Raw genomic sequence first — 26,534 nt, forward strand, 5'->3', positions numbered from 1 at the left:
GGCTATGTTGTTATATGCAATTGTGCTTGATCTTGATAGTGGCACATGGAGTTAGTGATTCAGCCATTCATAGTTTAGCAATGTCATCCCTATATGGTTGATGTATCCTTATTTTAATTGTTTAATTAAACTTTTTAGTGATTATTAAATCCAAACTCTTTTGCATTATGTGATTAGGCTAGTAAGCACATCTGTGCATTTAGAGATTCGCATTGTTGTGAAAGTTGTTAAAGAAATTTCTATGATTTTAGGTTTTTGGGCTTTTGATTTGATTAAATTTAATTTTTGGCAACTTTTCCATAGCTGAATTCCTATTACTTTGAATACCCTATTTTTTTTTGGGGTGATTTAGGGTTTAACTAGGTTGGCTAGTTATTTTCCCTAATCTATTATTCACTCAAAAAGTGAATAAGTATCAAAAAAGGATTTAAGTCCCCACTTCTCACTTTTGAATTAGAAAGTTTGAGAGTAAAACCCAAAATCCTATTCATGAGGATTTACTATTTTGTTCATTATGGGAGCTATGGGCATGGGATCATCACAAGATTAGGCTCATTGGATCTAGCTCAGGGAGACCTTGGATTGCCATGATTTTTAGCTACTTTAGTGGACTTTTTATTTTATGGTTTAGACTCCCATTTTTCCCTTTTGGCTATAAGGTAGGGCTCCCCCATTTTATTGTTTATGCTCAATTTTTGTTTCTATTTTTGGTATCTATTGTTAGGAGCTAATTATTAGTGTTCCCCTATGTTTTTTTATGCTGGCTCTACCTAGTTGGGTAGGTATGAAAATTTCCCTATTTTTTAGGTTGAGGGTTTGAGGTTTTGCACCATTATGCTAGCCATTTTTACATACGAACTCCATACCTAGATTTTATTTGATTTTTGTGGCTTTTTTGCTCCAAGACCAAATGGGTTTTAATTTCAAAGCTCTTTTTTTTATTTTTGAGGTGTTTTGCCTTGGTTTGCATGCCACCTAGTTTTCTCAAGTTTTCTTAGCATGATGTTGGTTGTGGACTTGGATTATCTATAGTATGTCAGTCATACCATTATTTAACTTTTATGTTTGCATTGGTATGTGTGCTACATCCGTACTCCTAACATCATGTTTAGTTGAGTGATTTTATACCTATTGTTATGGTTTCTTTTGGACCTTTGTTCTTGTTTTGTGGACATTAGGATTCGCATAGAGTCCATACTCCTAGATTGAGGCTAGTTGAGTGAGTTCATGATGTTTGGTCATATTGCATCATTGGGATTTGTGTAGAATCCATGCTCCTAGATCGAGCCAATTGAGTGATTTCATGATGTAAGGTTTTATTGTTCTTTGGGGATTCATAGAGAATCTATCCTCCTAAGTTATTTTTGGTTGAGTGATATTTTTCATGTGTTCTCATCTAGTCCTTGTGTTATGATCTTCATGATCATGGTGCGCCACACATGAGTACATGTGTGTACATTTTTTGGGTGACTTATGAGGCATGATCTTCCATCATACTTTTAGATGTTATGATCATTGCGATTGGGTTCTAAATTTTGTATGCCTAAAATCACTCATTGTTGGATGATCATGGGTAGGGTAAGGTAGGATATGGAGGGGGCTTCTTTTCTGCAACCAACTGTCTATTTCCCAAGGGTTGGTGCGTGGAAGTTTTAATCAATGATAACTAAAGAAAATGTGTCAGTGATAATAAAACTTAAGATAATAAAATGTGTGTTGGGCCCTCCATTGAGGAGTTGAAATAGATGATTTGAGCTTGGGCTTGTCGATTCCAAGTAAATCTCCATGATGTTAGCCCCTTCTTAGTAGCCATTGAGTGTCTAGCCAGGACTTGTATTAAATGCATTGTTTATGTTCTTGGTTTCAATCATCATATTGTCTGGCATGAGTGTTAGCCATGGAAATTATTTTTCTTTGTGTTTGTGGTTTGATCATTATCTCCATCTACACAGTGGGAGTGGGCCTACAGGTTCCACATGGTTGGGAGGCATAGCTACCTATACCACTGCTAGGAATAAATGTACAAAGATAGTCTTTTACCCTAGTCTCATCATTTTTGGATGTTTTCACTTGATACTTCGGGTATTGGAGTATGCTTTCTTATGATTTATTCTTTCATTGGAATGCTTGGATATTACGTTTAGATGATACTAGCTTATTTGACACATTCCTATATTATGATGCTTAGTATATGATTAAATGATGTAAATTGTTTCATTGGTGTATCTATTTCTTATTGTATTAACATGTTAATTTTCCTTATTCTTATGTTGTATCACATTTTAGTAGTGACATCCTCATAAGATAGCACCAACAATGTACCTAGTAGTTTGGGATGTTACATGCAGGGTATGGCTAGGACCCATGATGGTCTAATGACACTATTAATGTTTGGGAGGAATTGCATACTTGGTTTTTTTTTTCATTGCAATGTTGCTTTGGTTTATTGTGATGTTGTTTCAATACACTGTGATGTTTCCTTTTGTATGTTTCCTTCACTGATTATTTGATGGTTAGATTGTGTTTCTATCTTTTAATGTTTTTTTCAAGTGTTTACGACTTGAATTATGGATTTGGTGCTCCCTGGTGTGGAGGTTTTAAACTCTGTTTATCTCTTTAGTTTGTCCTTAGAGTTATTTCTTACATTCTTGGGTGACCACGTGTCAGCATGGGGTAGTACAATATAGTGTCATATGCCCAATAGAGATCTGTTATACAATCCTTGATTGTATCACATGTCACTTACAAAAATTTTGTGTGATACTTTCTAGGATCGCACCCCCATTAAAGAAGTGGTATATGATGCTTGTAAAGTATTTCACAACCCTTAGAGAAGAATCACCCAAACCATGAAAGTGTTGCATCCCTTCTTGTGAAATGCCATAAAATACTAGAAAGTATTGCCTAATGCTGATTTAAAGTATCGCCTGGTAATTACAAAAACCTATCTGGGTAGATAACGAGCACTTTTCAGTTTGACCCAAACATTTTGGGAAGCATTTTTGCTACCCTCTTAGGTTATCTTCAATCCTTTGATGTCACAATTTGAATTCAAAATGTTTTGACTCAAATTTAGTTTTGTGTATTCCGTTGTCAGTCATTTTGGTCAGTAGTTGTGTTCAGAGATCTGTTGGTGCGAAGATGTTTGGTTAGTCTTCCATTGCAATCTTTCTGATCCCTATATGATGGTTTCATGTGCATTCATACTTGTAAAAAAATATATCTTGGCTTGAATTTAATCCTTGTTCTAAGGATATCTAGGTGAAACATTACATTGATTTATGCCATATTTGTGCAATTTGGTGCAACAACTACATATCCAGCTTTAATAGTAGGTTATGATATAAATTTTTTTTTGTTACTAGTCTAGGTTATCACTTGCTTTCCTAAGATGAATGCTCCACCATTTTTTCAACAATATTTCTATCCAAATCAACATCAATATAGGCTCTCATTAATCATGCATGCATCCATAAGATTATGCAATCACTTAAAACTTGTAGGTTACTGCCAAATCAATTTGTAGAAATGTAAACATGAAATGTAATAGATTTATCAACACACCTGACACAATAATTTATATGGAAACCCAATTTGGAAGAAACCACCAGTACATGCTACTCTTTTCACTCTTCTAAAGTAATGCCCTCTAAAAGGACAACCCTGTTAAAGGTTACAATACACATTATGAAATGTGACCCTATTAAAGGATTTCAATCACCCTATAAGGATTGAGCCTTGTTAGAGGACTTTAGGCCATTCACTTGGAATATCACCTAGTTAAAGGATTTACAAATGACTGTTAGCTCAACCTTAATCCAAAGGATTTACCCTAGACTGATACAATTATTAGAGAGTAATAGTAAGGCTTTGATATGATACAACTTACAACTTCATTTTCATATTATAGATCTTTTTTTAGTCCTCAATTCTTCTTGGCCTTCATTCTTTGTAGCTTTGATAGCTTGTTCATGTTGGAAATATTCAAGACTAAGCTAAGTTACTGAGAGGGGAGGGGTGAATTAGTAACTTCTAAGATGTCTACTAATTCAATTCTTAATCCAATAAACCAATTAGCTCTTACTTCATCACATTTGATCTAATTGCATGCATGAGAAACTAAAACCATAAAGCATCCATAACACTTGAACACAAAGATTTGGTGACCCAAAAACCTTCCAAATAGAAAGTAAAACTAGGATGGGGATGATACCCACAAACATTAATACTGCAGCATAAAGTTGGACTGTTAAGGCTTATATTGATCACTTTTGATGATCTGCCGTATTAGGAGCAATTAGGACTACTAGGTCCACCTTATGAGAGGATTTACAAACATACAATGAAGTATGCACTCGGTAAAGAGATTTAGAGAAGACTATTAGGTCTACCTTGTTAGAAGATTTTGTTTAGTTTACCTATTAGGATGAAGCAATAGATCTTTGGTATGCAACTAAGTTTGCTAATAGAGAATCCTCAGTGTACTGATCACATTGCTATGATAGATTTGTCACTGCTACTTCTTGTATTGATATGGCCTTTACAATTCTTTATCTACTACATTCACAATACATATGCTTTCACACTCACATTCTTTCTCTTATATTACACATTCATTACATGTCACACATATTACTCATTGGATATGATACAATACATCACATATATACCAATCCAATTTACAAAATTACAAAGTCAACCATGACATAAGTTAACACACATATTACAAAGTCAACCCACATGATGATACTCAAGTTTTGAAGACTAACTTAGTGAGGTTCTAATACTCAACATCCATTGTCACTGCTTGGCATTATCATACTCTTGGTAGACATAGAAGCTAGGTTCATACTGATCACTTTCAAGTAGTCTTGAACTCAGTCTGCACTGGTGACTCGGTAGATATTGTGTAACTTGGAAAAAATTGAATCACTTGGTTAACATGAAGTAGCTCAGTTAACACTTACTTTGCATCACCTAAACTGTAAACTCAATAGATACTGTGATGCTTGATAAGCATAGGCTTCACATCACATGAACTGCTAACTCGGTAACCACTGATAAACTTGATATATACTAAACTACTCATTTTGAACTTCTAAACTTCACACTAACTGAATCTATTTGGTAACCACTAAAATTATTCCAAAGGACTAGGTAGCAACTATAGAAGCTCAATGGCTACTTAATTGCATGGCAAACATTGTAAACTATTTAGTGAGCTCAGTAGTTGTATGAAATCTAAATATGTGTGTGTCACTAATAACAAACTTGACTAATATGTTAGCAATCTCCTTCTTTGGAATTAGTGACAAAAACACTTATTAGCCCACAAATTGAATACCTTGTATTCATCACCATGTGATACTAGCTTGGTCTATTTTTGAGATTTTTCAAAATTGATCTTTGTAAGATATATATAGAGTATGTCTGCATCATAGCATATATCTCCCCCATATACTATGTGATCTATTATGTACATGTAACTGTTTATATACATATCTCTTCTCCCAAATCTCATCTCCAATATCTTATCTCCCATTAATGCCAAAGATTTATTCAACATATTTACAAGGAGACACCAAAATGAGATAAGAATTTAGAGTGTACCTTGAGAGTAATTGCCAAGGTCTTATCCTAGTTGTCTTGCAATACCTTGCATGTATGAATATAAATTTGAACTTCTACTGATAGTTCAATCATGTGGTTAGCAACAAAAGAGTTGTTGTCCTAGATCAGTGTTTTTGAATATACAATGTGTTTCTACATAGAATCCATGGTAGGAAGGATCATATTTTATATATCAACTAATGTGTTACAGATCCTTGCTTCTTCTCTTAACAACTCTGCTTGCATGTCTAACAAAAATCTGATCTTCTTAAAATGTGCAGAGCTTGTCAAATTGGGGTCAAGTTGCAACTGTTGAGCACTTGCCTTAAGATCAATATCAATTTTGGACAATTTGTCCTTAACTTCCTTGGTATATTTAGTGACATCACATAGCTTGGACAAAAGTGATGACACAGTAGAAAAAGATGCCTCAAGATTGGCCAAAATTTTTGAAAGCTCAACATGTTTAATAGCAATTTGCTCTCAAGCAATGAGCTCCAACACTTTTTTACTGAACTTCTTTTCTACCTTTTCAACCAATTTCTCTTGTCCCTCAGTATCCTCTTTAAACTTTTGGACTACTTCACCAAGCTAAAACAAAATAGGTTGAGAAGAATCAACCTCAACTCCAATAGCCTTAGTCAAAATGTTATTGGCATCATCTAATATTTTGTACTCTATATTTTCTCTCTCTCAATCTTTTCTTCTTTTCCTTTTTATGAAGAAAATCACCAAATGTGTTGATTTGATTTATAGAAATATTATAGATATCTCATTTGGGAATTTCTATTTCCTTATCTAAGTCTATATCTTCTTCTATCTCCTTTCCTTTCAAAAATTTTGTACTCAGTTGAACCTTAGGCTCAAGTGTCCTTGCACTTATTGCCTCAGTGCCCAGAATGGAAACAATAGTAAAGATACTTGGGCTTGCAGTGAAAATTGATATAGTGCTTACTGGTGGAATACTAATGGAAATGCTTGAAGAATCCAAAATAGATGAACTCAAAACTATAGTATCCAAAACTGATGTAGACAAAATTGAAGTGCTTACCATGGATTAGCTCAAAAATGAAGAAGTCAAAATTGGAGAGGTGATGACTCAAGAACTTTACTTGGCAAATAAAGAGGGATTCTACAACTTAGTTCATGAAGTGGAAGTGACTTCTATCAAAGATATAATGAGTTGTGTTGGTGCAAAGAGTGATTGGACATTTGATGTATCTGAAGTAGTCACAACCAAACTTGTTGAAGCATCCTCCATATTTGATGTTGTCAAGGGTTTTCTTAGGGGGTGAGGAAGTGAGGCAATGACCACAACTACTATCTTTATTGGGTCAGTCTCCTCATCATCTTTCTTGCCTTCCTTAGTAGCTTCTTCACCTTGCTCCTCTTCTTCTTCCCCATTATCAAAATGAGTTACTTCTTCAACAGTTTCTTCTTCACCATTCTCCTTATCCTCTTCTTCATCAGCATCCTTTACCTTAATTAGATATTCACTTGGTTTATGAAGATGATAAAAAAAATTTAAAGTGTTTGTCAAATTCTTAACTACATGCTCTATATCCTTAATAAAAAATTAAACAAGTATTAAATCTTAGAGTCATTTTCTCTTCATTTTTCTTCAAAGACTCTTTTACCTGAACATTTTTTATGCTTGGTAGTAACTACCTCAAGGTTTGTGCATATATGTCTTTTATTGTTTACATTGCAAAATCCCATCTTGGCTTTATTTTCTCTAACAATTCATTAGAGATTTGAGAGGCAATTTGGTTTGGTGAGTACGTCCATTTTCCTATTTTGGTCAGCATCAGTTCCTCAACTTGTTTCTACTCTACCTCTATCCTTGTCTCATACTTCAAAGATTTGAAATTTTTAATTCCAACTCCTTCTTTCATTTATTTCAATTTCTCTTGGAAGGTGGGTGGAGGTCTACTAAGAACACTATCACTTCCTTTCTTCTTTGACCTCCTTGTGAAGATTGTTGTGGATTCCTTTGGAGGCTTGGTGATGATCATCTTGCATTTTTTCTTTAAAGGTTCTTCCAATTCTTCTATTTCTTCTTCATCCTTTTCTTGCTCTTGATCCTCACCTTTTCCCTTTGTTAACATGAGAGGTGCATTAGATTTTAGTTTGGCTAGCCTCCTCTTTCCTTTGTTAACCACTTGAGGGAGCTTAATTTCCAACTTTGTTCTTGCCTTTTCCTCTTCATAAGTACCAAAGTAAGGGGCCTTGGGATCCACATGTTCATTAACAAGGGCTTCAATGATATCCTTGGTCTCATCAGTTTTTACCTCATAACCAAGAGGCTTGACCCACACAACTCTAGGCTTGACTACCTGGATGTATACCTTGTCACAATCAACCATGAAGGACACATAATCCTTGTAATCTTCAAATAACTTCTTAGGTATCCTAAACCTATTGTTCATTTTTTACTTGAACACATCAAAGTGGTTGTCCATGATGTTGCCATAATTCTCTCCCATTTCTACAATGTATTCATTTATTTGGTACAAAACTAGCACATCCTTTCTCTAGACTATAGTGCCTTTGGAAGGGAAAAAATTTTGAACATAGAAGAATAAACATGTTAACAAAGAAACAAATTTTCATGGGTTATTCTTGGAGGTTCTAATACTTTCCATATTCTTATTGAATTGCCTCAATAATAACTTGGCAAGGTCATAGGATAAATTGTTCTCCACCACTTGATACACCAAGTCTACAACTTCACAGGATACAATGTTAAGATGGATTGAACTATATATTTTATGGGCTATAACATGAATACTAAACTCTAGTTCTACATCTTTAATACTACTTATCTTTATGCTTTTTCCATCCCACTTGGCTAGGGTTTTCTTTTCCAATTCAGCTCGGCCTAGGGTTTTGGTCCTTTTGGCTTTGGTGAGCATGGGAAGGCTAGTGATTCAATGAATCATCTTCTTGGTTATCAATATTGGCTACTCCAAACACAATTTTCCATTGTGCACTTGGCTAAGGATATACCTAATCCATTTTATTTGAAACTATTGAGGCATATGAGGATTGTGAGTTAAACCTTTTACTTCTAAATGTTGATGTTCAAGTTTTAGGGTTCCATGAACACACAACTGAGCTAGGGCATCATCCATCTAAAGAGTACTAATTTCTTGAATTGCACATTTAAAATGAGTTCGGATTTCATTAACAAGAAGTACCTTGGGAGGGATTTGTGATTGAGCTCCACTAGGCTCTAGGGTTTCTGCAACTATGGGCACGAGCTTGGAGTCGAGCACCTTCCACTCAACATCTCAAACCAACATGTCTAAACCATTCTTGACCTTGTTGCTACTGTTGGATGCCATTTTAACTTAGTAGCTCGAGAACTTCAAAAAAAATTGTAGGAAATTTTCTCGAGTCACTTTATCACACAAAAAATAGCTTCTTCACAATAGCAATCAAAAATTCATGGTGAAAAATGAATTTTATCCCGTGCCTTTTCTCAAAAAATTTCCATTAATACTTGGTATGATGGTAGATGATTTACTATAATACTTGATAGATTGTCATCCATTACTTTGTATTGATCAATCAGAAAAGTCTCTGTTACTCAGTAACCATAAGTGCCTTCTTTACTCCTGACCTTGCTCAGTAGAGTCTATGGCACAACCTCACTCAGTAGAGAATGTAACTCAATAATGACTGTTATAGATCTTGCTTAGTGATCCCTTTGTATCTTACATACAAATTTGGATCTTTGTCACCTTTAAGCTGAAATTGATTATGATGTCTTTTTTGATAGCCCAATTCTAGTTCATCCTTAAGAACTTAATTAAAAGTGGTAGAGTCACCCAATTCTTGAGTGACTTGACCATCATTACTAATACCAGTATCCTCAGTAGACTTAAGAATCCATTGCTATCTCATCTACTTTTGAATGTTATTAGCTTTTTCCTTCTCTTTTTCTATATTACCAGTATTCATACAATTCTTAGCAAGATGACAAAGTTTTGTACAAATGAAACACCTTATAGTGGTATCTCTTTTCCTCATATGATGTTTAACACAATTCATATCAATGTGTCCATATTCTCCACAGTAATGACATCTACACTAGGTATTGTAATCCCAACCAAATATTGCTTTCACAATTTCCTCTACCAAATTCAATGTTTTTGTTTCACATTCTGATGCCTTGTGTCTATGTTTCTTGCATTTATGATAGTTTCCTTCAAATTTTGATTTCTCTTTGCATTCATTAGCCTTGTGACCATGCTAATTGTAGTTGAAGAATTTTCCACTGAACTTTTCTTTTCCATTACTCCAACATTTGTTTGATGTATGACCTATCTTACCATAGTGATTTCAAGTAGGTCTTTGATTCCTTTGAGTACCTTGTTTGGAGGATTCACCTTCTTCTTTGTATCCAATTCCTACTTTTCATTTTTGTCTATAGAGATTTTTCTCATTTAGTTGATTTATGTTTGCTTGAGATTTCATCATTCTTTCATTGATTTGCTTCTTAGTCTTGAGGTCATTTCTCAATATTTCATTGATTTGTCTTTTAGATCTCAACTCATTTTTTATTCTTTCATTGATTTGTTTTTCAAAATTTAGATCATTCCTTATTCTTTCATTGATCTATCTTAGGCTCATGATTTCCTCATTTTTATTGGAGATTTGATCCATAAGGTCTGCATGCTAAAGGGATTGGTTCAAGATTTCATTGTTCCTTCCATCCATTTATTCTTTTATCTTGTTTCTCTATTCCAAGACTTCACATAACCTTACTGACTGAATTTCTTGTTCTCTTTTTAACTTTCTTACTTCTTCTTGTAGGGAACCATTCTTCTCTAGGAATTATTTGATTGCATCATTTGCTTAATCTGAACTGGTTGAAGGGTGAAAGTCTTCAATTCTTTCTTCAATGTAGAGATGGTCATTCATTTGATTTACAAGTTCTTTTCTTCTTTCTAGGGATTGGGAAAGTTTCTCCTTAGCTTTCTTGAGTAGAGCAATGGCCATTTCTAGATCCAACTTTTCAATTGTCAATAGCTTTGTCAAGTCTAAAAATCTTCATTTCCTTGATCTTTTCTCAAGTTGTTAGACTTTCTCCTTGAGAACCACAAAGCTCTAATACTAATTGTTGGAAATATTCAAGACTAAGCTAAGTTACTAAGGGGGAAGGGGTGAATTAGTAACTTCTAAAATTTGTACTAATTCAATTCTTAATCCAATAAACCAATTAGCTCTTACTTCATCACATTTGATCTAAGTGCATGCATGAGAAACTAAAACCATGAAAGCATCCATAAAACTTGAACACAAAGATTTGGTGACCTAAAAACCTTCCAAATTGAAAGTAAAACTGGGGTGAGGATGATACTCACAAACTTTGGTATTGTAGGATAAAGTTGGCTTGTTAAGGCTTACATTGATCACTTTTGATGATCTACCCTATTAGGAGTGAATAGGATTGCTAGGTCCACCTTGTGAGAGGATTTAAAAACATACAATGAAGTATGTACTTAGTAAAGAGATTTAGAGAAGACTATTAGGTCTACCTTGTTAGAGGATTTTGACTGGTTCACCTGTTAGAATGAAGCAGTAGATCTCTAATATGCAATTGAGTTTTCTGATAGAGAATCCTTAGTGTATTGATCACCTTATGTTGATAGATTTTTCACTACTACTCCTTGTACTGATATGGCCTTTAAAATTCTTTATCTACTGCATTCACAATACATATGCTTTCACATTCACATTCTTGCTCTTACATTACACATTCATTACTTTGCACATATATTACTCATTGGATATGATACAATATATCACATATATACCAATCCAATTTACAAAATTACAAAGTCAACCCACATAAAGATGCTTAGGTTCTAAAGACTGTTAGAGTAAATAATTAATTTACTAATTATTTATTCTATTTCCTTAAACTTACTTATGTAAATGCATTTCATTTATTAGTTGTAGTCTAGGAGTTTTCTATAAGTTGTTGACAGTACGGGATTTTGTTCTCTCCTAAGTCATACTTATCCTCTCACTTTGTTCAAGGACTTTCCACCTCATGTGGACGTATGCTTAGTTGTCACACTTATCTCCTATCATCTTCTAGCTTGTTCTAAGAGATTCCTTGAGGCCTTTATAAGTGGTCTCTCCCTCATTGTATTTTCACAACACAAAAAGACATTTAGCATATTGTAAATACATATTTTATTGTGTTGCAATATCTTCTTCTCTCTCATGTCTGTTTAGGGTTTTTCCCTAGCTCCACGATCTTCTTTCCTTGGCTTCTCTTTGATAGGTTATTGCATGTAGGTGATTTTGGTCATATTTGAAGTTGGCTATCATCAACTCCAACAAAGATTGACTCAGTGGTGTTCTGATACTCAACATCCATTGTTACTACTTGCCATCATCTTGCTCTTGATAGATGTAGAAGCTTAACTCATAGTGATCACTTTCAAGTAGTCCTAAACTCGGTCGACACTAGTGACTTAGTAGATATTGCGTAACTTGGTGAACACTAAATCACTTTGTTACCATGAAGTAGCTTGGTTAACATTGAATTTGCATCACCTGAACTATGAACTCAGTAGATAATACAATTCTTGGTAAGCATAGGCTTCACATCACATGAACTATAAACTTGGTAACTATTGTTAAACTTTGTATACACTGAACTACTTAGTTTGAATTTTTTAACATCACACTAATTGAATCTACTTGGTAACCATTGGAGTTAGTCCAAAGGACTTGGTAGCAACTATAGAAGCTTGGTGGCTACTAAATTGCATGGAAAACACTATAAACTATTTGGTGAGCTCAATAGCTATACAGAGTCTGAATAAGTGTGTGTCAGTAATAACAAACTTGATTGATATGTCAATAGTTCACCCTTCAAGCATTCATCTCCTTAATCATTCTTGCTTAATATTCCATTGTAGGCTCTTCTCTTAGGTCACTGATGAAGCAAAACCATTGACTCTTTGTCTATCTTAGGTTCTTGCACATGAGAAACTTGCTTCATGACTAGCCATTCTATAAATAGGAAATTTAGATCTTTTTTCACTCATTCTCCATTGTCCAATTTAGGGTTTGGATGGATAGGTAGGATACAAAGTATCTACCTCATATCTCATATCTCTTCTAGAAACTTCTAGAATCCACTTTGATTTTTTCTAAAAATGGTTTACCTTGAAGTTTGTGCCACTAGCTCATCAACCTTATCTTCCACCTAGTTCACATAATCTAAGAAAATAAACTTGTTGGCTTAGATCCATTGAATTCACAATCTTTTAAATAATGCAACAACTCAACATTATCAAGCTTCTGATGATCAACATATACTAATAAATATATGCCTGTAAGCATCACCTAGATCCAATGAGTGCTAAGCGTTCCATTTATTCTCATGAGAGATTTATTCATGTTGAATCACTACTCATGAAATATGGGTCAATGAGTTTGACTAAAAAATCACACTGTTAAATCATGATAGAAATATTACAATATACTGCATTGCCCAACAATCCACTATAAAATTACTAGGCACAAACTAAAGTTTAGTAGTGCTCAACATCAACTAAACTTTACTCAACATCCATTGTTCTTCTCAATAGACATTTGAATGAACTTTTACTTGGCTCCAACAAATTTTTTGCTTGGCTTGCTCTTTCTTTTCTTGACATATTTTATCCACTCAATCAAGCTTGGGAGACAAACTTTGTGTAACTTGTTCTTCTAAACTTTCTTAGTGTAACCAACCTTTGTAACCTTAAGTAGATTATCAATACATCATGTTATCACTATCTTAACTAATTCTTTTACTTTATTATATAATCATAACTCAATATTTCCTCTAGATACCATTGTTACATCTTTTGATCAAATACTCTTCATCAAACAAATAAATGATAGTACTTAAATCTTATAAGTAGTTATCTTACCAAAAAATAGTAGGTTTAACATCAATGACAAAATAATGATTGAAACACATAGTCTTATTCAACAATCTCGTTCTTTCACTCTTGTTTCAACAATCTATCTCAACAATAATTTTTTCAATCTAATCTCAACAATCTCCCTCTTTGGCATTGATGGCAAACCAAACTAATCAACCAAATCAACCAAATGGTAAACACCTTTGTTCAACCAAACTAACTAGGTTAACATAGTAAGACAATACCAAAAAAAACAATTTCTTGTATTGAAATATCTTCCTCTATCAGCAACTTCCATTGTCTGATTAGGTTACCAAATTATTTCTGATAATTCCCTCCTACTATATCTCCTTGTTACTAGGTAGATGTTATCTCCCTCTTAAGATCAGTAAACTCTCCCTCTTTGACAACAATCTCTTGATATAATTTATCCCTCTTGATCAGTCAATCTCCCTTGTGTTGGCATTATGATTATTTTTGTCTTTAGTGACAACACTTACTCAATTCTAAATGCTTATCAAGCATGCAGTGGTTACCTTGTAAGATTACTAGTTATGCAGTTTACACCGAGCATTCTTGAAGCTACCTAGTAAATATAGGCAATGTGAAGACTAGTAGCATCTACTGAGTTTCTTAGTGTCTACCATGCTTCATAATGTCTATCGAGTAGTAAGTTTGTGTCATGGAGATTCAGTGTAAACCAAGCATTGGAAGAAGAAATGTTTACCAAGTGAAGCAAGGTAAACTCAATGTGTAGTATCTACCAAGTGACACTAAATCTACCGAGTCACCAATGGTTACCGAGTTTAGAAATACATTGAGTGATTAGTATGGACCAAGCCTTCACTTCTACTAAGTGCATGATGATGTTGAGTAATGCAGTGGACATCGTGTATCAGAAGGTCACTGAGTCAATTCAGTAAACCTGAGTTATTTACTGTTGGGCCAACTTTGTATTGTATTTGTTCACTTGTATTTTGGCCAACCTTGTAATTTTGTAAATTTGAAAGGTATATATTTAAGATGTATTGTAAGATATAAAAGATATGAAAGAATAGCAAAGTAATGTGAAGTAATTTTGAAAAGTATCTGTGAAGGATTTTCAATAGCAGTTCAAGGAATACAACAAGGTTGATATAGAGGCAAAAAAGTTATATTCATCACATAAGGTGATCAGTGCATAAAGGACCTTATCAACAATAAGTTGTAAGTAGATCCACTACTTCATTTTAACACCTGTGAATCAATTTTCTAAATCCTCTAACAAGGTAGACTTAACAGTCTTTGTATAAATCTCCTTAGCAAGTGCATACTTCATTGTATGTTTGTAAATCCTCTAACAATGTATACCTAGTAGTCCTTTATGCTCCTAATAGGGAAAATCACCAAAAGTGGTCAATGTAACCCTTGATAGGCCAACTTTATGCTACAGTATTAAAGTTTTGTGGGTATCATCCCCACCCTAGTTTTTCTTTCTATTTGGAAGGTTTTTGGGTCACCAAGATATTGTGCTCTTTTGTGTAATGAATGTTTTATGTTTTAGAACTAATGTATGCAGTAGCATAGATGGATGTGTGGTAAATTTAAAGAAATATTTTAAGGTTACTGATTCACCCCTCCCCTCTTAGTAACCTATCATATCTTGAATATTTTCAACAATTTGTATCAAAGCTTTGTGGTTCTCGGGATAAAAGTTTGGTAGCTTGAGCAAAGATCTAAAAGCAAAGGCAAATATTCAAACTTGACAAGGTAATTGAAAATGAAAAGCTAGATCTAGAGATGGCCATAACTCAACTCAAAGAAGGAAAGGAGCATCTTTCCTAATCCATGAAAAGAAGGAAGGAACTTGCAAGACAAATGGATGAACATTAGTATGTTGAAGAAAAGATTGAACATCTTTTACCATCAAGTAGCTTAGATGAAGCTAATGAGGCAATCAAGGAACTCCTAGCAAAGAATGGCTCTCTATAGGAAGAAGTAAGAAAACTCAAAAGAGAACAAGAAATCCAATCAATTAGGCTATGTAAAATTTTGGAACAAAGGAATAAGGCAAATGAAGGCTTCGAGGCAAGAAACAATGAAAGATAGAATCAATCCAATTAGCATGAAGACCTCATTGATGAAATCATCAGAGTAAATGAAGAAATTAGGGATTTCAAAGCACAAAATGAAAGAATAAGAAGTGATCTAAATTATGAAAGGAAAATTAATGAAAGAATATTGAGAGAACTAAGATGTGAAGAGAAAATTGTTGAAAAATTAAAGAATGACCTAAATACTGAAAAACAAATCAATGAAAGAATGTTGAAATCACAAGAATACATGAATCAAATGATTCAACAAAATGAGTAGAATCTTCATAAGAAAAAAGGTAAAGCAGGACTTGGGTACAATGAAGAACAAGGTGAATCTTCCAAGAAAGGTGCAAAAAGGAATCTAAAACTCTCATGGAATCATTGTGGAAAAATTGTTCATACATCAAACAAATACTAGAGCAATGGAAAAGAAAAATTCAATGGAAAGTGCTATAACTGTAATCAGCATGGTCACAAAGCCAATGAATGCAAGGAGAAACCAAAATTTGAAGGTAATTGTCACAAATGAAAAAAGCATGGTCACAAGTCATCTCAATGTAGATCCAAATCATTCAATCTAGCTAAACAACTTGTAAAGGAAATATTTGGATGGGACTACAATACCTGGTGCAGATGTCATTATTGTGGAGAATATGGACACACTAGTATAAATTATGCAAGGCATCACCTAAGGAAGAAGGACACTACTATAGGGTGTTACACATACACTAAACTCGGTCATATAGCTAAAACCTACATGAATATAGGCAAAATTGAAGATGAAAAGAAAGCAAGGGATGACAATATAAGGAAACAAATGAAGCAACAATGTATTCCTAAATCCATTGAAGATACAAGATCAAATCATGGAAGTGAAGTCACTCAAGAAGTGGGTGACACCATCCCCTCAAACTAAATTCCTAAGAATGTGTTGGAGCTATACTGAACAAGGAAATCATAAGCAATTCAAAGAAATATGAGGAATAAAAATGATCCAATCAGTATTCCAGATACACCAGGATCGCAAAAAGGTTATCTTTCACTGATTGCATCAAACTCCACTGAGGAAAGTGGTTAAATACCTTACCAAGCAAGGTTAGGAGTAAAGGAATTTGGTTCATCTACCAAGTTGATACTCTTGTTGAGTTAGGTTAGTGGATGATAGTCTATCATGCACTAAGATGGTACCTAGCATTAATGGTGAACTTTTCATCAAAATGGGCAAAATTAAACTTCATTTTTCATCATATCCTCAGAGCAAAGAGATCTCTAGGAGTATTCAAGAAATTTCAAGTGAGTAAGGAATTTTTTTGAATATTTCCATCACTTACTGAGTAGTAATGGAATCTAGAAGCACCAACAACAGCAAGGCGAAAAGAGGATCAAAGATGTTGGTCAAGGGTGTAGAATGGAAAGCACCAAATTTCAAGTTAGTTCTTGTAGTGGTAGAAGGACTCGACCCTAATGGCATGCAATCAAAAATTACACCAAAGGTACTTTTGGTTAAAAATATCTACACTCATTTTAAATGTTCAATTCAAGAGATAGGAACCCTAGAAATGGATAGTTCTTTAGAAGAAATGCATGTTGATGGCTCATTGAAACTCGAGCACAAGCATTTGGAAACAAAAGGGTTGAATCACATATCACACCTACCAAGAAGCTTTCAGATAAAATCGATTAGGTATATTCTTAGCCATGTTCACAATAGTTAGTTATGGTTGGAGCAGCCCATATTGATCACCAAAAAGATGATTCACAAGATTACCGGCCTTCCTATTTTGAGTAAAGCTAAATCCACCAGAACCCTAGGTCTAGGATGAACTCCAAAAGAAAACCCTAGCTGAGTGGGATGGTAGAGGCTTGAAAATTAACACCATTACTGATGTAGAGATGAGGTTTGGAACTCATGTAATTTCTCACAAGATTTATAGTTCCAATCATTTGAACAGTGTGCCATGTGAGGTAGTAGACTTAGCATTCAAAGTTATGAAGAAAAACTTGAAATATGACCTGTCAGAGCTACTAATAAGGCAACTAAACAAGAATATGGATAGCATTAGGTCATCAAAGAACAATTCCTACAAATTTGGTTCTTTTTTAACATGTCTCTTCTTTTATTTTGCAAAATTTCTTTCCATCCAAAGGTTCTACCATATGGAGAAAGGATGTTTCCATTTTGTATCATATAAATGAGTTTATAGCAGAAATGGGTGTAAGCTTTGACAGTATAATCGATAATTATTTTAAAGACTTCAAAGAAAGAATGAACAATAGGTTCAAGATTCCTCCTAAACTTGTTGAGGACTACAAATATGATCTATGTTTCATGGTAGACTGTGATAGAGTATACATTCAAGTAGTTAGGCCCTGAGTTGCATGGGTGAAACCTCTCCCTTATGAGGTCAATATTGATGAAACCAGGAACAACATTGAAGCACTAGTAAATGAGCCTATAGAACCCAATCAAACAATCTTTGGTACTTATGATGAGGCAAAAGCCATGATGGAATTAGAAATTAAGCTACCTCGAGCAATTAGCAAAGGTAAGAGAAAGATTGCTAAGATGAAAACTGTCACTAGTCCCTTAATGCTTATTGAGGGAAAAGGAGAGGATCAAGAAAAAGAAGATGAAGAGGAAGAATTAGAAAAAGAGGCAAGGCCAACAAAGAGGAAAGGGAAGGTTATCATTACTAAACCTCCAAAGGCCTCCATAATTGTTTTCACTAGGAGAGGCAAAGACAAAAATAAAGGTGAAGTAGTATTCAACAAGAACCAACTTACCTTCCAAGAAAGGTTGAAATAGATGGAAGAAGGAGCTAGCACCACAAAATTCAAAGCTTTAAAGTTTGAAACCAGAACTGATGTAGAGAAGATGCAGATTAAGGAACTAGTACTCACCAAAATTGGAAAGTGGAAGTATTCCCCAAACCAGATTGCTCCATAGATCTGAAAAGAATTATTAGTAAGACTACAACCGAGGTGTGAATCAGCCACACAAATAGCAAAAGATATCTATGAAAAATCCTTGAAGAATCTATTACCAAATCTCATTGAGGTAGAAGTAAAGGCAGCCATGAAGAATAATGAAGGTAAAATGATAATTAGATTTCACACATGTTTGATTCTAATTAAGGAAATTGAGCATGGTATAAGAGATTTAACAAACATGTGGAAGAATATCTATCATCTTAATAAGCCTAATAATGATCCAGTTGTGATCAAGGATGATGATGGTGATAGTGATGATGAAGAAGATGACAACACTCCATGTGCTACTATTGATATTGAAGATTATCAAGGACTAAGGGCTGATGATGAAGAGAATGGGGAAGAATCTAAAGAGGAAGAAAAGGAGGAAGTGGATGAAGAAGATGACCCAATGAAGATTGTAGCAGAATTCATTGCTTCCCTTCCTCACTCTCCACCTAAGCTGGCAATATCATCAGGGTTGGAGACAACTTGAGTAGGATTGATTGCATCTACATTAGAAATATCATCTACTCTTACCACCCCATAGCTCCAAGCATCTTCTATGGAAGTATTAGTTACTTCATCTACTGAGCTATAGACCTCTTCATCAACACTTGAGTAATCAATCACAACATCATCAATTATGCCAACTTCTTATGCTCCATGTATAGTAAGCTTGACCCCATTCTACAATTTTTTCTACCACAACTTTTACTGCACCAATCTCTATTAGTGCTTCAATTATAAATATTCTAGCTTGTACATTACATATTGGTACATCATTTTTTGGAAGCACATACATTTTGGATACAATTGGTACTTCTCTCAGTTTTCCCCCAGTTGGACCAATTCAAGTTTTTTTTGCTAGTCCATCTATATCAACTATTGTTTCTATTTCTAAATCCAAGGAAGTAAGCACTGAAGTAAAACCTAAGACTCCTCTAAAACTTCTACTTACTAGTAAGGAAATTGATGAATATTTAGACTTGGATAAAGAAATTATTATTCCAAAGATAGATTTAGACATTGCCTTAGCCAACAAAATGAGAATGGTCAGTCAACTTTTGGAGCTAAAGACAAGGCAGAAGCAACTAAGAGAAGAGAGGGACAGAGAATACACAATAATTGAGAATGTTAAAAATATAATTACTTTAGCTATTGGTGTTGATGTTGATCCATATTAACATATTTTGTTACAATTAGAAGAGGTTGTAAATAAGTTCAATGAGGACACCTCTAGGCAAGAGAAGCTCATTGAAAAGGCAGAGAAGAAATTTGACAATAAGGTGCTTGAGCACATCGCAATAAAGCAGGTAGAATTATCCACAATTTTGACCAACCTTGACCAAACTTTTACAAATGTAACATTACTTTTTGGTAAGCTCTGTGATGTTACTGAGTACACCAAGGATGTTAAAGAAAAATTAAATAAGATAGATGTGGAAATGAAGGCTAGGGCTCAAAAGTTATAGCTTGACCATAGTTCAAGCTCTTCACATCACATGAAGGTGAAATTTTTGTTAGAAATGTAGGTAGACTTACTTAGAGAAGAAGCTAGGATCAAATCTACACTAATTGACATCTAGAATATGATCCTTCTAATCATGGACCAAATGCAGAAATATATTGCCTATTCAAAAACATTGATTCAAGAGAACAATTTTTCTATAGTAGATCATATGATTGAACTTTCTGCAGAAGTTCAACTGGCTCTTTCCACCTACAAAATTTTGCAAGATAATTGGGATAAGACATTGACTCTTATTCTCAAGGTACACTCTAAATTTCTCTCACATTTTAGTGTCTTTATTTGAATTTATTGTATATATTCTTTGGCATTATTGTCAAAAAGGGGGAGTATGAGATGAACAAGAGAAGAGAGCAAGGGGAGTAAAAGAGACTTGTGAAGAAATAAAAATAAATTGACATATGTATAGATAAAATCTATGTATGCCATATGTCTGGGGGAGATATGTAAGATATGTATATATTGTTGAATTATGATATATTTGTCATTAGTGCAAGCACTTATTCAATTCTAAATGCTTATCTAGCTCATGGCTTAGTCTACAGTGTATACCAAGCATTCAGTGGTTACCTTATAAGTTCAGCAAGGAAGCAGTTCTTACCGAGCATTCAGTGGTTACCTCATAAGATCAATAGGTAAACAGTTCTCACCGAGCATTTCAGAGGATACCAAGTGAATGAGAAATTCAGCAGTGTTTACTGAGTGAAAAAGGTAAACAAAGAACTCATTGGTCACTGAACAAAGCAAGGTAAATGAAGAACTCAGTTTTCACCAAGCAAAGCAAGGTAAAAAAAGAACTCAATGTTCATCGAGCAAAGAAAGATAAATGAAGAACTCAGTGCTCACAAAGAAAAGCAAGGTAAATGAAGAACTCAGTGTTCACTGAGAAAAGCAAGGTAAATGAAAAACTTAGTGTTCACCGAGCAAAGCAAGGTAAATGAAGAAGTTAGTTTCTACCAATTGACACTATATCTACAAAGTCACCAATGGTTACCAAGTTCCAAGCAGTGTTGTGTGGCTAGTATGAACTGAGCCTCTACTTCTACTAAGTGCATGATGATGCCAAGTAATGTAGTGGATGCTGAGTATCAGAAGGTCACAGAGTTAGCTTGAGGAACTCGAGTTCTCTACTATCTGGTCAACTCTGTAATGTTTTGTTCACTTGTGTTTTGGGCAACCTTGCAAATTGTAAATATTGGAATGATATATATGTAATGTATGATATCATTTTTAGTATGGTATGTGGGAAAAAGGTATAAAGGAAGAGATTGATGTTCGCATGTAAAGAGGATATTGAAAATCAACAGCAAAGTAAAAGGGATACAACAAGGTCAACATAGGAGCAAAAATGTTATATCTATCACATTAGGTGATCAATGAAAAAAGGATCTTATCAAAAAAAAGTTGTAAGAAAATCCACTACTTCATCCTAATAGGTGAATCAATTTATAAATCCTTTAACAGGGTAGACTTAATAGGCCTTTTGTAAATCTCCTAACAGAGTGCATACTTCACTGTATGTTTGTAAATCCTCTAACAAGGTGGATCTAGTAGTCCTACTTGCTCCTCATAGGGAAGATCACTAGAAGTGATCATTGTAAGCCTTAACAGGCCAACTTTGTACTACAGTAATGAATTTTTGTGGACATCATCCCCACCCTAGTTTTACTTTCTATTGGCAGGTTTTTGGGTCACCAAATCTCTGTTTTCATGAGCAATGAATGTGTGATCTTTCAGTTATGCAGTAGATTAGATGATTGAATGATGAATGGTTAAAATGCTGAATTCTTTAAAAGTTTTATAAGTTACTGATTCACCCCTCCCCTCTTAGTAACCTATCTTATCCTGAATATTTCCAACAATTGGTATCAGAGCTTTGTGGTTCTCAAGATAAAGTTTGACAACTTGAGCAAAGATGAAGGAAAATGGAGATATTTAGACTTGACAAATCTTTTGAAAATGAAAAGCTAGATCTAGAAATGACCATGGCTCAACTCAAAGAAGCAAAGGAGCATCTTTGTCAATCTCTAAAAAGAAGGAAAGGACTTGCAAGACAAATGAATGATCATTAGTATGTTGAAGAAAAGATTGAAGACCTTTTACTATCAAGCAGTTCAAATGAAGCTAATGAAGAAATCAAGGAACTCCTAGCGAAGAATGGTTCTCTATAGGAAGAAGTAAGGAAGCTTAAAAGAGAACAAAAAATCCAATCAATTAGGCTATGTGAAGTTTTGGAACAGAGAAACAAGGCAAATGAAAACTTAGAGGTAAGAAATAATCAATTCCTTCAACATGTAAATCCTATAGGTCAACTATCTAATGCAAATGAAGAAATTATGAATCTAAGATCTGAGAATGAAAGTTTGAGAAATGATTTAATCACTGAAAGAAAAATCAATGCAAGTTTACAAAGTGATCTAAGATCTGAAAGAAAAATCAATGAAAGTTTGGAAAATGACTTGATCACTGAAAAGCAAATCACTGAGAGAATGATGAAATCTCAAGCTGATATGACTCAATTAAATCAGCAAAGTGAGCAAAAATTTCATAGACAAAAAGGTAAAGCCGGTCTTGGATACAAGGAAGAAGGTGAATCCTCCAAAAAAGGTGCCCAAAGGAATCAAAGACCCACTTGCAATCATTGTGGCAAGATAGGTCATACATCAAATAAATATTAGAGTAATGGAAAGGAAAAATTTAATGGTAAATTCTTCAACTGCAATGAGCATGGTCACAAAGCTAATGAATGCAAAGAAAAACCAAAATTTGAAGGCAAATGTCACAAATGCAAGAAACAAGGTCACAAGGCATTTGAATGCAACTCAAAAACATTCAATCCAGCAGAACAAATTATCAAAGCAATATTTGGTTGGGACTATAATACTTGGTGTAGGTGTCACTATTGTGGAGAATATGGACACATTGGGATAAACTGTGCAAGACATCACCTAAGAAAGAAGGACACAACCCTAAGATGTTACAAATGTACTGAACTTGGTCATATAGCCAAGAATTGCATGAATACTAGAAGAATTGAAGATGAAAAGAAAGCTAAAGTTGATAACATTTGGAAGCAGATGAGAAAATAGTGGATTCCTAAATCTACTGAACAATACAGTTCAAATGATGGTCATATCACTCAAGAAATGGTTGACTCCACCATTTCCAATTATGTTTAAGAAGAATCAAGAACTGCATCATCAAGCCATATCTCAAGTAGTCCTAGAGTGAAAGAGTGCAAATGATCAAATCAGTATTTCATATACAAGGATCAAAGAAAATCTATCATTCACCATGTTGCATCTACCGAGCAAGGTTGGTTGAAGACCTTACTGAGCTAGGTTGGGAGTAATTAAAAGTTTTGTTTGATCACCGAGTTACAAGCTTCTATTGAGCAAGTGAATGATAAACTGAAAAGCACTATGTCATCATAGCTACCTTTGTACCAAGCATTAATGACAATACTTTTGTAAAAAAGGAAAAATTCAATTTCATTCTTCATCACGATTTTAGAGCAAAGAAATTTCCAGTGAATCTAGAGCAAATTCCAAGGATTTTCAAGCAATTTTCAAGTAGAGAATTTGTTCAATATTTTCTTATACTTATCAAGTAGCTATGGCATCTGCAAGCACCAATAGCACCAAGGCAAAAAGAGGTTTAGAAATGTTGGTAAAGGGCATAGAATGGAAAGCGCCCAACTTCAAGATTGTTTTGATCGTTACAGAATCACTGGACCTAACTGAAGCTCAATCAAAAATACCACCTAAGGTACTTCTTATCAATGATATTTGTACTCATTTCAAATGTTCTATTCAAGAAATTAGAAACCTAGAGATGGACAATGCCCTAGGTGAAATGAGTGTAGATGGCTCTCTGAGACCTGAGTTCAAGCATCTTGAAACCAAAGGCTTGACTCATATCTCGCATATGCCTAGAAACTTCCAAACCAAATGGATTAGGTATATCTTGAGTCGGGTGCATAATGGACAATTATGGTTAGAGCAGTCAGTGCTAATCACAAAGAAGATGATTAACAAAATCACGGGTCTCCCTATGCTCAGTAAAGAAAAAGCCACCAAAACCCTAAGTCGGGAGGAGCTACAGAATCAAACCCTAACCAAGTGGGACAGTAGAGGTTTCAAGGTCAACACTGTATTAGATGTCAAACTAAGATTTGGCATTCATGTAATTGCATATAAATTATACAATTCCAGTAGATTGAATAGTGTACCTTGTGAAGCTATGGATTTGGCCCTCAAGATTGTAAAGAAAAACCTTGAATTTGATCTGTCCAAAGTATTGCTAAGACAATTGAATAAAAATATGGATAGTATAAGGACTTCCAAAAATAACCCTTATAAATTTGGTTCTCTATTGATTTGTTTATTTTTCTACGCTCAAAAATTCTTTCCATCTACAGGAACTATCGTATGGAGAAAAGGCATTCCAATTTTGTATCAGATAAATGAGTTTGTAGCAAAGATGGGTGAAAATTTTGATAACATCATGGACAATTATTTTGAAGATTTCAAGGAGAGAATGAATAAAAAGTTTTAGATTCCACCAAAATTAGTTGAAGATTACAGAGATGATGTATGCTTCATGGTTGACTGTGATAAGGTGTACATGTAGGTAGTCAGACCCTAAGTTGCATGGGTAAAACCTCTTCCCTATGAGGTAAATATTGATGAAGCTAGAGACATCATAGAAGCATTGGTAAATGAGCCAATAGATCCAAGGCAACCAATTTTTGGAACCTATGATGAAGAAAATGCCAGAATTAAGCTTGAAATCAAGCTACCACAGGCCATAAGAAAAAGCAAGAGGAAGATAAAAAAATTGAAAACTGCATCTAGCCCTCTTATGCTAATAGAAGGAAAAGGTGAGGATGAAGGAGATGATGAAGAAGAAGGAGGAGAAGAAGAAAAAGAAGATAAATAATTTGAAGAAGAACCTCTGAAGAAGAAAGGAAAGGTAATAATTACCAAACCTAAGAAGAAGCCTATTGCAGTATTCACAAGAAGAACCAGAAAAGGTAAGCAGGAACCTATACTGTTCAAGCCTACACCCACATTTGAGGAAAGGCTTAAACAATTGGAAGAAGGAGTAGGCATCACAAATTTCAAGACATTGAAATTTGAAACTAGAACAGATGCTGAGAAAATGCAAATAGAGGAACTGGTACTCAGCAAGATGGGTAAATGGAAATACTCTCTGGACTAGCTTGCCTCCCAAATATCAAAAGAACTATTGGAGAGATTACAACTGAGATGGGAATCAACCACCCAAGTGGTAAAAGACATCTATGAGAAATCTTTGAAGAATCTTAGAACAAGTCTCACTGGAGCAGAAATAAAGATTGAGATGAAAAACCATGAAGGTAAGATGATGACGAGATTTCACACATGTTTAATTTTGATCAAATACATTGAGCATGTTGTAAATGATGCTACAAACATGTGAAAAAACATCTATCATCTGCATAAGCCCAGTGAAGACCCAATGGAAATTAAGGATGATGACAGAAGTGACAGTGATGATATTGATTGCACTCCATCCATCACAGTCTCACTAGGAGAGCTGCATGGATTAATGGAAGAAGACAAGGAGGAAGCAGGAATGAAGGAAGAAGCTAAAGAGGAAGATAAGGAGGAAGATGATCCAGTAAAACTTGCAGTAGTAGTTATTACATCCCTTCCTCACTCTCCACCTAAAACTATCACATCATCTAGGTTGGAGTAAGCTTCAGCAGGTTTGATAGCTTCTACAAGTGAGATTGTGAGCACAATTTCCACCTCAATTGCTCAATCTTCACCGGCCTCCTCCCAGCTCTAGGTATCTGAAATAGATGTGCCAAGCACTTCATCTACTGAGCTGACTGCTACTTCTTTAGCTACTGAGCCAACCTCCTTAGATCCATCATCTTTAGTCGGAATAATAGTAAGTTCTACAATTTTGATTCCAGCTTGATTTTGTCAGCATTATCTACATCTACTTCAAATCCAGTTAGTTCAGATACTGCCATACCTAGTGTATCATCATTTTTGGGAAGTATTCCAATTTTTTATCCGGTAAATACTCCTATTTGCACTCAATCCTCAAGTCCTATCCCAGTTTTCACTGCTAGTCCTTCCATCTCCAATATTGTGTCTATTCCTAAGGTCAAACCAGTCATTACAGAAGTCAAAAAAAAGCAACCATTAAGACTTCTGATCACTAGAAAGGAAATTCTTGAAGATATTGACTTAGACATAGAGATAGTGATTCCAAAAATTGACTATGAAAATGTTACCATTGAAGAGATGAGGTATGCTAGCCAACTAATAGAGATGAAGGCTATGCAGAAGCAGTTAAGGTCTGAAAGGGATAAGGAATATAGAACAATTGAAAATGCCAAGAATATAATTA

The sequence above is a fragment of the Cupressus sempervirens genome, chromosome 1, assembly GCF_028749045.1.
Source record: "Cupressus sempervirens isolate cs-2001-9-10 chromosome 1, ASM2874904v1, whole genome shotgun sequence".
Classification (NCBI taxonomy): domain Eukaryota; kingdom Viridiplantae; phylum Streptophyta; class Pinopsida; order Cupressales; family Cupressaceae; genus Cupressus; species Cupressus sempervirens.